At 33.3% G+C, this 13502-nt stretch overlaps 1 protein-coding gene across 1 annotated transcript in view; it reads right to left on the bottom strand.

Annotated features, from left to right (window-relative positions):
* The window catches only part of LOC119068374 (disintegrin and metalloproteinase domain-containing protein unc-71), a 77039-nt gene that overhangs the window by 37377 nt on the left and 26160 nt on the right, over positions 1 to 13502 (bottom strand). The window lies entirely within an intron of this gene.

The following is a 13502-nucleotide window of genomic DNA, read 5'->3' on the forward strand; positions in this document are numbered from 1 at the left end:
GTCCAAAAGATTCAATAAATTTGCTTGTCTGATTGGAGTAATAAATGAGTAAATAGATACGATAACAGTAATATGCATTCTGCAGCTCCATGGCTTATGCAAATGGAGTAGTGAGTCATTATATTTCTAATAAATTTCCAAAAGTATCTCTCTTTTCAATATAATAACTTTCATATTATTACCTCCTAGATGATGAAACGTAGTTAATATTGATTTCATTACATATTTATTCCTTTGATATTGCCTCAATAAAACAAGCATTCCACCTAGTAGTGATGTCATTCTTTAACCTGTCCTCAGTCCTTTAAAGGTAAAAAAAACATAAAAGAACGGAATTCCATTTTATTACCCAAGATAGGTATTTCCTTTGAGTAGATTGAGCGATATCTTTCACGTATGTATGTATCCATACCTGATGTAGGAACTGAGACATCTATGCGATTTCATATCGAGCTATAGCTGAACGGATGCGGAATAACAAAAGTATTTTATTTAACTCACAGCGAGCAGCATGAGTGCCTTTCGTTATACAACTTTTATATGATGTCAAGAGATAAAAATAAATTCACACACAGCCTTTTTGCTTAAAAGACGACATTTTTATCTTTTTGTTTCGTCTTTTTTCTATTAGAATTTATTTTATACGTTTCTTGTGATTTTGATGGCTGTGCTGAGATATGTCGTTTGTTTGGAATTGGAGGAAAGAGATTTTTTCCTATTGTTTACGCAAAGAATGGTAGGGATAACATTTTGTTGAAATGTAACGAGAGTATCCGATCAATTCGACAATTTTTTGGTGGATAATAAGTGAAAAAAAAAACCTAAAGTTTTGAGTCTATTTCTCTTTTCTCATTTGTCAACAAAACAAAATATTTAGTCCATTGAAAATGGGTTTTGAGTGAATTCTGAACAGAAGATCGTTTTCCTTTGTTATCATTCATACATCAAACTTAATTCGATCAGAATCTGATAACGCAAGCAGGTATAATTCGCTCGTTAAAAGCTCACATTTAATGGTAAAAATTACGTCGTTATGTACTTAAAAATCAAGTGAAGAAAGCTGGAGAAAAACGTTAGGCAACAGCTGACAATATGAACGTATCGCTGTTCACTCTAGTGGAGTACAAAGATGGTAAACAGTTGCTACCGAGATTGTTTTACAGATGATATTAACGCAAATGAATTAAAATCTATAGTTCTTTCAGGTAGTAATAAAATTGGCTTTTGTCAACGCACTTCTAAAAATGAAGTAAACTCTACCTCTGCTCCGGCAGTGCTATGAGTGAACTGAAGAGATATCAAAATAATGAACTATTTGCATAGACTATTTGCATAGACACGGTGTGCCTGAACTAAATTTAATCAACCATTTTTTCACCTCTGATTTCTCTTCGTATTTCACTTTTTTAGGTCATAACAAACAACTTTTGTTCGAAGGGTAGAGTGGCGCAGCGAGCGCTTTTCTGAATAATGTAAAAAATTAGGCGTATTTCCATACATTTTTATGAGGTATGTATGTACGTGAAATTGGCGAAAATAAATCTCCTCCATATATAGAATCTGTTGATTGAATATTGTTTGTGGACACGAATTAAACTTTTTTTTTGTATGGTGACACAAATGGGAAATGTACGAGGGGGTACTCTCTTTAGTAGCTTGCAAGAATTCAAAAAATCTCAAAGGGAATTTTGAGATTTTAAGGACAAAGATTTTTATGCGCCACAAAAGTTGTTTGTTATGACCTAAGAAAGTGAAACACGAAGAGTAATCAGAGATGCAAAATTTTTTGATTAAATTTGGTTCAGGCACACCGTGGTTAAAATTAAATCTATTACTTCATGTGTATGGGAAAGTCCAAAGTTACTTGCGTTACAAAATTTGGGTATATTGGCTATATTTTGTGGTAACCCAAAATTTGTGTGAGATATGACTATAAAAGTGGTACTTATGAGGAGTCCTGAATAGCCAGAATTTTTTTTCGAAAATCATGGCACCACCCTACAGAAAATGTTGTTTTGACTCAAAACCTTAAAAAAGAAATTTTTACAAGATGAAGTCGACGAGTTAAAATTCGAGAACCTAACTTTTTGGCAATAGGTAAGCTGGTTTCAACTACTTGACTCGCATTGAAATTATTTTTCTCGTGAAGCCACATGCAGGAGGCAATCTTTGAAAGACTAAATTTGGGTTCGTGGTTTTTTTTATCATCTTTTGTTTTTTTTAACAAACTCTCTCCCGCTCTCTTCCCTTGTCTGACAAAGATGTGTGGATTAAAGATCTATATTTTTCTATCGGACTTTCAGAAATCACAGTGCCCAAAATACCCTAATTACACAAGAAGTAGGAAAAGAAAATACTTTTTTATTAACCAATTACGGGCAGATATTTTTATTTAACTCAGATTCGCAAAAATAATATCACTCGCTACAAGAAGCGTAATCCTTTTTTTTAAATGGGAGCAAATACATCTACGTAGGAGTATTATTTCAAAAAAAAATCCTTATCTCGTTAACAAAAGTCTATATACTCTTATTGTATGCAAAGTGTATCGAAAAATTAAACAATGAGCAACGGATTGCTCTGAACTAAAATTCACCAAGACTTTCATTACAATCCAAACAATATGATACAGGCTTCTGGTATTTTTACGTAAAATACGTTTAAACAAAGCCAACAGACGAGATTCAACTGGAGAGAGAGTGAGTAGGGAAAAAGAAGAAGAAAAATTCAATACGGACCTGTCAGCATTCAGCAATGTTCAATTACATCTGCCGAATAAAAAGAAGCCTATTATAATAAAAAAGAGATAGGAATCATTGTACCATAACAAGGGCAAAAGGCTTAAAAAGAATAGAAACGACGATATCATCCTATCCCCGACAATACGTAACATGTGAGATTTCGTTTTGAATGTTTGAAACGTTTCACCGTATTTATATTATATATTATACTACACATAGCAGAGGTCTGTGTTTTGTGTGTAGATTACAAACAAACTTTATGTGAGTTCTTTAGGGTTTTTCCTCCCGCATATTATCTGAACCATTCGTCCATTGTTAGCTCTTGAATAAACTGTACAATCAAGTGTGTATCTTGTTGTAGTATCTCTATAATAATAAAAATGGAGAATTCCAATTTTTTCTTTCTTCGTCTTTTTTTACTTTTGTACTGTAATTGCATGTATATGCCAGTTTGTAATATTGTTTGTCGTCTATCGAGAATCGAAAAGTGTCTGCATATGGTTTTATTGACAACCGTTTCGAATGTACCCTTAAAATAAAAGAACTTCAAAACGACCGCTTCTTATTAAACGTGTGTATGCAGGTATACGTGTCACAAGTAGTACATTAAAATTGTTCGTTGCTTATACTTTTCAAGAATTGGGTGGAATTTTAACAAAAGTAATCGGCAGGAATATCAGGAGTAATTGACTTTGGTGTGCAATGCATTATAATGATAAAATCACAGGAAAATGTCATAAATTTTTCACGAACACGATGCTATTTCGCTACACATTTATATGGGCATCGTTAATGTTTCTCGTCTCGATTATTATTGACTCGGAAAAAACAGTCAAATCAAATTTATGTTTTATTCTGGCAAATAAACATAAAAATCTAACCAATATACCATAGGCACGTATTGATAGAATGAAATATTCAAATTCTTCATTTTCAGTAAATGGATGACGTTGAATATATAAAAAAAATTGGTTCGAAAGGAAAACAAAAATCAATACTTGATATTGGTCATAAGTCATAACCATATCCATACTCAAAGGCATCAAATATAATAGAAAAATTGACGATAGCTTCAAAAATTGGATCGAATATTGGTATTTTACATTTTTTTTAAATAGAAAAAAAGATTTTTTTTTGTCGGAAAAATTGTTCAATGGCAATGTATGATGGTTATGTATCTACTACTATGTCATGTTGGGAAAGTATACGGAGATAATGTATAAGAAAATATAAGACGACGAAATAAACGACATAAGGACAAGAAATATGGTGGATGCACATATTATGTTGATGGTTGTGAATTATAAAGTGATTTCTGTTCAAAGAATATATTTATAGGAAGGATGTTATGTACTCTACAAAGGAATGACAAGCTTAATATTGATGGCCCTTTTTGTACATTGTGTAACGTCTTGTATCATGAATATGGGTAGACATTGTATATGATTCTATTATATTATATGGCAATCAATGGTATTATTATTATATGGAACTCTATAATTTGTGTACATCAGAATACGGTAATATAAATTAGTCAGTACAGTGAGTCTGGTTTACCATTCGAGATACGTCTGTGTTTGTGATAGCAAAGCGAAAAGTATAAAATCGTAAAAACCTTTGACTCGGAAAAAAATTAGATTGAAATTTTGCTTTTACTTTTTTATTTACCCAAATTTTAATTAAAAATCATTTCAAGTTTTGGTTTTGCCATTTCCTTGCCAAAGGTTTTTCGCTTTTATCATTAATTTTATAATTAAATTAGCTAAACTCAACGGCTAACCATACGGATTAATAATTTCAATACGCCAATTTGAAACAGTACATCTAGTTTTGTTTTAATGAAAATTGAGTTAAATGAGTGCAAGATTTGTGAAATAATAAATCTTTTTAAGCAAAACATACAGAACGTTTGAAACAATGTTTGGTTCAAGATCTTCGAGTAAATTGCAGTTTTGAGAAATTCGATGCGTATCATTATTATAAACAAAAATATCTACTACACCGTACGCCACTAAAATTCGCATATTTTTTTTTAGAAAATTAATTTTGTTAACAAAGTAAAATCATGACCATAAATCAACCTAATTTTGTCATGCACCTAAAATGTGCCGGAGGCTTTTCCAGCCGCGATAAATATAAGCTGCGTGTTTGTGGTGCTCTTTAACAAGAACTACATGGGTACCTATTAGTATCAAAAGCCTTTAATGTAGAACTCTTCATTTCTCTTACTTCATTTTCTTCTCTACTGAAAAGCTTTTCGCCCGTTAAAATCACTTACATAATCCACTCTTTGCCTTGTTATCATAAACAAAAAATGAATTACCGGAGGGAATATCGACAGCCCCGTACGAAGTCAAATTTCATAAATTCCTATTTAAACAGCTATTTATACCGCTATATTTACATATAAATAAACATTTCACAGATGAATATGCTATAATATAGCTATATATGCCTGTATATAGCTCAATATAGCTGTATATAGATGTCTATATATGGAATCCCCGAAACCCCACCCACATAACAAATTATTTCCATGTTAACAGGAACTCTCTAAGTACCATTTTTCCCAAGATATATCACTTTTAATAAAATCAAATATGACCGCCCGCAGCCATTTTGTTAGGAGACCAGAAATTTTACAGACGCTTTGCATTCGTTAATACCTTTCAAACAAAAAAAATCATGAAATTCGGTCAAAATTTACTCGAGATATTGACAAAATACTCCACGTTCACTGTACGGCCGAGTAGCCAGATAAGAGCTCACTCCAAGAGACCTAGCTCGTGCTATGGTGAACCTAATTTCATGAACTTTTTTATCCCTGATTGGTACAATCAAAACCTATCTAATAAAGCGAAAGTATACGAAATATGTTCAAATTTGGGTCTAACTAAGGTCTAACTCACGAGTCCGTCATCCGATTTCTATAAACTTTTTTTTGGCGTTTAAATGTCTGTAGATATCTTCGAAAAACCGTAAAGCACTTATTGGGCCCCAGCTCGGGAGGGGTCGATCCAAAATCATTCATCTTCGAACTTAGCCTTTCTTTTGACATTACCAAACGGGGAAAAAAGAATTTTCAAAATCGGATGCGTTTTACTCAAGTTAGAGAACGGACAGACGGACATTTTTTTTTCGCTGATTTGGCATCTCTGGACAATAGGGTTCCCCTTACTAAGGGAGTCCAATTCAACGTGTTACAAACGTATGCGTAAACCTATAAGACCCCAGTATTTCGTACGGGTCTAAAAATCGTTGCTTTTTGGAGGCATACCGCAAAATATTAACACTGAATCACGTTTTACATATTTTCAAAATAACTTGTGAAAACTTCTGTCCCCATTCAAAATCATCGTGACCGTGACGTAAGTGCCTCTTCTTCAACTTTGTTGTGGCGGTATCCATTTACACTCAAGATGTGACAGTACAGAACAGAGTATCGGATCTCAGTTCGAGCAGACATTTGTAAAAAAAGAATTGTAGAAATATTTTGCATGCATCAGGGGCGACGGGGAAACCACTCTTTTTTATTGACGTGATTAACATGATTAACCAGTGATTAACATGAAGACGAATGAGTGATTAACCAGCATTTAACCGGGGGAATCGTCACAAAACTACAATTAATATTGAAATAGTAGTTTATCATGGTAAATCACTGATTCACCAAACGTATTCACAAAAGTCATGTTGCTGATTAACAGATTAACTGATTAACTATGTTAATCACAAAAGAGTGCTTTCCCCCTCAATCAGGGGTCTGTAAAAAGCTGTCTTAGGTGCACCCATCAGTTGACAGCCGACAATTTACATAAATCCACATTAAACAATGCGCTTTCTTCATGAGTGTGTTGGGCTCGGTCATTGCTGGATACAGAAAAATCTATAAAATCAGGCTCACTTTTGGTTCGAGCGGTGAACAGGTCAAATGACAGTTTTTTTGGGCGTTAAAGATATTTGAAGGGGACCTTCCATTTTTTTGTTCAACAGTGCTGAACAAGGAACATTCCATCACGTCAGCATAAGAATCAAATTTAAAGACATCCTCAGATTACAATAAATGTTCCTAAATTGATTAAATTCGAGAGAGACAAAAAAAACAATATCTGAGAACATAAATGGCATAGGACATTGTGTAGTATGAAAAGCAAAAACAAATGACACCATGTCAACAAAAATTTGTTCTCAAATCGCAATGTCAAAATAATGCCACAGATTAAATTAAATACCAGGCCATTTCGTTCATCCATTTAAAGTACGAACAATGACGATAGTCGAAAAAAACGGTCATTGTATTTTTATAGTGGTTCCAATAAATCACATATCTACTACGATACGCAATACACTCTTGCTATACCACACCGATATAAAAACACAATTTGCTTTTATGAATAATACATCAAAATGTATACGGAGCTCTAACAGTTACTACCCGCTTATTATATTGCGTGCCATAGACACATACCAAAAAGCAAAAAAATAAAAAAAGGCAATAAACATCCACAGTTAGTAGCAATAATAAAAAGCAAAAATATTCATTCAGAAACAAAACGATGAAATTGGGTCAACAACCACACACCATATAAGCTGCTACAATAGAACAAATTATTATTCTTTACTTCATGTGTATTATTATGTTTGTATTATGGGTTTCGAAAATAAATATCCTTAGCACGAAAATAGCGATGAGAAGGAAGAAAAAAAAGTAAAAACAAAAGGAGCAAAAAAAAAGAATATAACAAAACTTCCTTAAGGTCCTGAAAACACAATAAACTTTACTCAAATCATCGCAATTCGCAACTCTTGTATACTTCAGTCCGTGTAGAAACACACGCGTTGTTTTTAGCTAGCTGGTAGAGTAGGATTATCATCGAGAGGAAAATAAATGAATTAGCGGCATTATTCTGTTGGATTAAAGCCTTTCTTTCGTTTTATTTTCGGCAAAACAGAAACTTTATTTGGTGATTATGGATAAGAGTAAAAAGGAGAAACATTAATAGGCAAAGAGGATACAATAATAAACTCATATACTCGCAATATGAGTAAATAAGTTAGTTATAGATGGGTGATGTATAGATAGATGTGAGATTTGTATAATGGAATTTACTATAATACGTCCGAAGAATGTTTAATGTATAGAAAAAGCAAAAAAAAAATAGCTGGTCGACTAATGATGGGTTTTTGTGTTGAAAATGGACATATTACTATTATCTGTGACAAAACAAAAAATAAATCAGGAAAGTGTTTCGCTTTGATTAGACTTATGAGATTACAGAAGTATTTATTGTTTGCGGTTTGGAGAGGGTGATAAGAAACAAATTTCTTTATTTGGACGAGGCATGATTTATATACATCATATGCTTAAGAAACTTTGACCCGATAAACTGTGCAAACGATAATTACCAACTTCACGGCATTCGTATTTTTTGTTACACGTAAAAATTATGAAGAAAATCCTGTCCGCCTATTCCTACACCCTTTTCCCATTTCTCATCTATAAGTAAAACTGAGCGTTTTACCCTTTTAACTGTTCCAAGAGCTTGCATCCAGAAAATAAAAAAAAACGTAATGCTTAGACACTACAACCGGTAATTTCTTACTTGGAACATTTTCATTTTGACGAGAGTATAGTTTGTTGTGTCAGCAAAAGATCATAATCCGAATATCTAAACAATTACTTGGTATATTTTGCTCGTAAGGTCGTGTAAAAATGACTACGAACGCTGTCAGCGAGTAATGACGTTTTTTTGCTTGGTACACCGAGTAATAGTATGTGTCCCCTTCAGGTACAACCTCTGAACTCATCAAAAAAATTAGAAGCACGAACGTACTGTGCTTTACGTGATTAAGCATTGTAAATCCATACTTTATATATGACCAAAACGTCATTTAGATTGCTGTACCACGTAGAAATCTATTAATATCGGAAAAAGAAAGAAATTACTGATCAAACCACTGAAAAATTAATTGAATCGAATCAACGTCTATTCTGAATTCTATTGCTAAACGAATTGATTCGTCCATTTATCTCACTACAATTTTTCATTCTCTCTTCACCGTATTCACCTATCTTCAGTAGTTTATCATCACTAGCTTTATATGTATTCCAGTCGAAAAGATAGAGTAACTGCAAAGTAAGGTATTCTTCGAAAATTATATTAGGAAAATCGAGCGCATCTTTGACTATTATTTTCCGTACCACCACCATTTTATACCATTCTATATAATGCTAACCCATTCGTTTCTTGTTCTTAGACATGTTATTTATTCTGTTTAAATGGTTCATAAATTAAAGGTTACAAGAGTATTTTAATGTTAAATTTACGAACACCATAAAGACTGCTTAGCGTATAAATTTTCGGGGGTTATGGCTATCTTGAAGGAAAAAAAAAGTAATGAAAAATATGAGAGGGTATTATTTAATATCGACGGGTTCAAAACGACAAAACTTTATGTTTCTAAGTGACATTTTAAATATTCCGAGAATTATTGGCCGAGTAAAAGCAAGGGGGAATGAATAAATTTCTTCGTGGCAAAGAGCAACTTGAACAGGGTAAAAGGTACGTAATTAAAATTCAATCAAATTGAAGGGAAAAAAATCATTTCGTTCTCTTATACCAAACATTTCATTAATTTCGCACAAAATATTTTCCTCAAAGCGTTTTTTTTCGTAACGCATACGGTTGACTACGTTTACGGTCTGTGTATACCGCAGGTTTACATGGTTCTCTGACATTCTACTTTGTTCCACAGATTTATGATGACATGTTACATGTTAACTTAAGTTTTCGTAAAATAAAACACATTCAATTGAATTATTTAGAAGCAATAACCGTGCCCATATCGCCATACATTTTTAACGTGCTCCATTCACATTAAAGTACAATTTCGATTTCTTTTAGGTAAATTTCATTGTTAATACTCCAGATAAAACGTTATAAACGACATGATTCGAAATCCTATTGCATGTCGTTTGACATACCGTAATTGTTTATTAGATTCGAAATATCAATACGTTTGTTTTACGACCAATAAAGAGATCATTTTTGGTGGGTACTGGTTAAGATGTTACGCATTATGCGATATACCTAACAGATTACATTTAGCTCATCGCGGAGCATAGCCTATTTTTGAAACTAAATTTTAGAATTTAATTCAGGAATTTTTAAGAATTTTTAGGAATTTAATTTCAAAAATATACTAAATCGCTGATGTATCGAAAATGTCGTCTAGCAACAAAGTTGATTATTTTAAGTACTTTGTTATTCAACGATCGCCTGATAATTTCGTATAAACCCAAAATACGCATAAAGTTATTTCAGCAAACTTACGTTAAGATGCTAGGAAATTTAATTTATTTCAAAAATTTGTTTGCGAATTTCGAAACGAAGTTTAAATTTTTTTCCTCAATACCATTAACGAGAAGCAAGTAATTATTTTTCGTTTATGTATACGACGTAAATTTGGCGTAAGAACTATCGAATAAAGTTGCGAAACAGGGCAGGAAAATAATTATAAATTTATAAGTAATGGTTGATGTTGTGGAACAAAGTCGCTGAGGATTTCATATTTTTTTGTGAGTAATTTTAATAATTATTTTCTCTCTAATGCCTAAACAATCTTCTTTGCTGCCTTTCCCGTAAGCTTTTACTGACACTTTTTATTCCTCATAACGATTATGCTTCTATTAATCACATTAAACCGAAACTATATACGTTCCTGTGTCGCTGAGGTTTATCGTGCGTTTTATGTCGTTTGGCCAGTGGTAAAAATCATAATACAATGAAAAGCAAGTCTAATTAAGGTGGTATTTCCGTTCTGCGTTTAGACATATCATAGGCGCGCGTTAGCATAGCGCCCGTGGCGCAAGTCCTATTACTAAAAAAAAAATTGTCGTAGACTACGGAACCATATATACAGCAAATATTGAAGTTCTACAATTCAAATACAAATGACTCCAAATTAGCTTTAAAAAAAACTAGGCGTCCGTACGAGTTCAACGAGCTGTCACACGTTCTTGTAGCTTAAAATTTGGCCACACAATAAATCTTCCAAGAAGCCACATTTCGTATCAAAAGCCTTTAGTGTAAAACTCTTTATTTCTCTTACTTCATTTTCTTCTCTACTGAAAAGCTATTCGCCCTTTAAAATCACTTACATTATCCACTCCTTGCCTTGTTATCATATACAAATAAATTGCTGGAGCATAGACAGCCCTGTACGAAGTCAACTTTCTATGTTAACAGAAACTCTCACTTTATATCACTTTTATTTTTGACGTATCACTGACAAGTGTAGTGCTAAAATGTCTAGAGATATCGTCGAAAAACACTTAGGCACTTATTGGGTCCCAGCTTCGGAGAGGTCGATCCGAAATAACCCATCTTCGAACTTAGCCTGTCTTTTAACATTACCAAACGAGGAAAAAAAGAATTTTTAAAATCGGATGCGTTTTACTTAAGTTAGAGAACCCACAGACAGACAGACGGACATTTTTTTTTCACTGATTTGGCATCTATGGACAACCACAATAGGTTTCCCCTTACTCAGGGAGTCCAATTCGACGTGTTACAAACGTATGCGTAAACCTATAAGACCCCAGTAGTTAGTCCGTGTTTCCAGCTAGAGACCTATCTCTTAAAGTCTTCTTTAGAATTTCTTGAAATTTGGGGGTAACGGGCCTCGTTTGGGAGCTAGGGCTCCTGGAAGTTTCCATACAAACGCCATATAACAGCGCGTTTTATGTGTGTGTATGTGTGTGTCAGAAGATTTTTTTTTAGCTAGTAATTATGAATCGTGATTGGTAAATGTCGGAAAAAGTGTTTTGGTGGATTTGGGTTATTTTCGACATTTCCTAAATTTTGGGATGATAGAGGATTTCTCTGGCACTTCCTAACTTCCATCGAAATTTTTGATGGATTTTGGTTATTTTCGATAAAAGTGAGGTGTTCCAAGGTTGGTTCCTAAACTTTGGGATGAAATGATGATTCCTCTGGCACTTCCTAACTTCCATCGAATTTTTTGATGGATTTTGGTTATTTTCGATAAAAGTGAGGTGTTCCAAGGTTGGTTCCTAAATTTTGGGATGAAATGATGATTCCTCTGGCACTTCCTAACTTCGATCGAATTTTTCGATGGATTTTGGACCAAAATTTTTGGTTATTTTCGATATAAGTGAGGTGTTCCAAATTTGGTTCCTAAATTTTTAATTGCAGATTCGGATAGGGTATCTTCTGAAACGTTGAGAAAACAATTTTTTGGAAAAAGTATGTTCGCGAAATTTCGGGATTTTCTCATTTTCGGATGGAAGATATATAGGATATAAATTGCAACCAAATAACATAACAGAAGATCAAACCAAATTTCCAAAACAACTGATATCAGTCAAAAACACTCAAATGAGAAATAGCCGAATCATCTGCCACTTTGCTTTGACAGCGATATCAGTTGTTTTGGAAGTATGGCTAGGGATTGCGTCACTTTTACTCTTTGAGTGTTTTTGACTGATCGATACATTAGTATTCCAGAGTTAATTGTAATTGTTTTTTTAATTTACATTCAAATTTTTTTTTCTACTTCCTGCGCTTTCATTATCAATTATTTACTCAAATCAGTGCAAATCAGTTAGACTTTATTTCAATGTTATCTAACATTTCTATAAGACAAATAATGGAAATTGCTTCTTTCGATTTCGCGGAGATTCCAACATATTCAAAGGAGTTCCATTTCCATTGCTCGTAGCGCATACCTGTAAACTGCACCCAAAAAAAAGTTCTACGTTTTAATCGCCCAAAAACACGATAAGACCAATGGTTTACTCATCCGTACACCATGTACATTTAAAACGTACAGTAAGTGTCATACAGACTTTGACGTTTATTTGTCAATTTAAAAATAGATCAAAGCTAATTAACGATTGGTAATGATACAATCATATCATATCATCTGTTTTTTAGTTTGGAAAAAGGATCACAAGCATAAATAATAAAAGAAAAAAAAACAAGTTTAGCTGGATTTGAACCGGGTACCTCTCACACGTCAGGCTAAGACTTTCCTGCTGAGCTAACAGGCCGTTGAGATAATCAACGTGAATTTCGACCGGCTTCTAATTAACGGTTAAAAAGTAAAGTAAATAATTGATTGGCACAGTGGTGCTTTTTTAGTTTCAGATTCGACGATTTTGTAAAAGTTTTATTTCGTTTTAAAATATTTCCCGACTTATATATCCAAAAAGTATAATTTCAAATCGAAGTTGGCAAAATCTTTTGTGCCACCGAGAATTGAAATACGACTCTTTTCAGCACTCATTTTAGTGTTGTAAAGTGACTTATTTCAGCACCCGTTTGATGTGATATTACAACACTCAAAGCAGTGTTGATATGGAATTTGTATGAGTTGTTACAGCATTCGTTTGAGAAAATGCAAAGCAATGTGATCGATCAAATTTGAAGAGTGATTGTTTACAATGAAAATTATGATTTTTTGTGCTTTTGTCTATTTCAATTCTCGGTTGGCACAAAGCATGATGTGTTACACGTATTGTAATGAGATTGTTTCAGCACACGACCCAAGTTTTCCTTACTCGCTCCGCTCGTAAGGAAAACTTGGGTCTAACGCTGAAAAAATCAACATTACAATACTTGTAACACAACATACTATTAAAAAATGACGTTCATGTTAAAAACTGACACGACAAAATTCATAACATCTTGTCAGTCATTAACATCACCTGCCAAATTACAGTCTTCCGCCATCAGC

Source organism: Bradysia coprophila, assembly GCF_014529535.1.
Source record: "Bradysia coprophila strain Holo2 chromosome X unlocalized genomic scaffold, BU_Bcop_v1 contig_173, whole genome shotgun sequence".
Classification (NCBI taxonomy): domain Eukaryota; kingdom Metazoa; phylum Arthropoda; class Insecta; order Diptera; family Sciaridae; genus Bradysia; species Bradysia coprophila.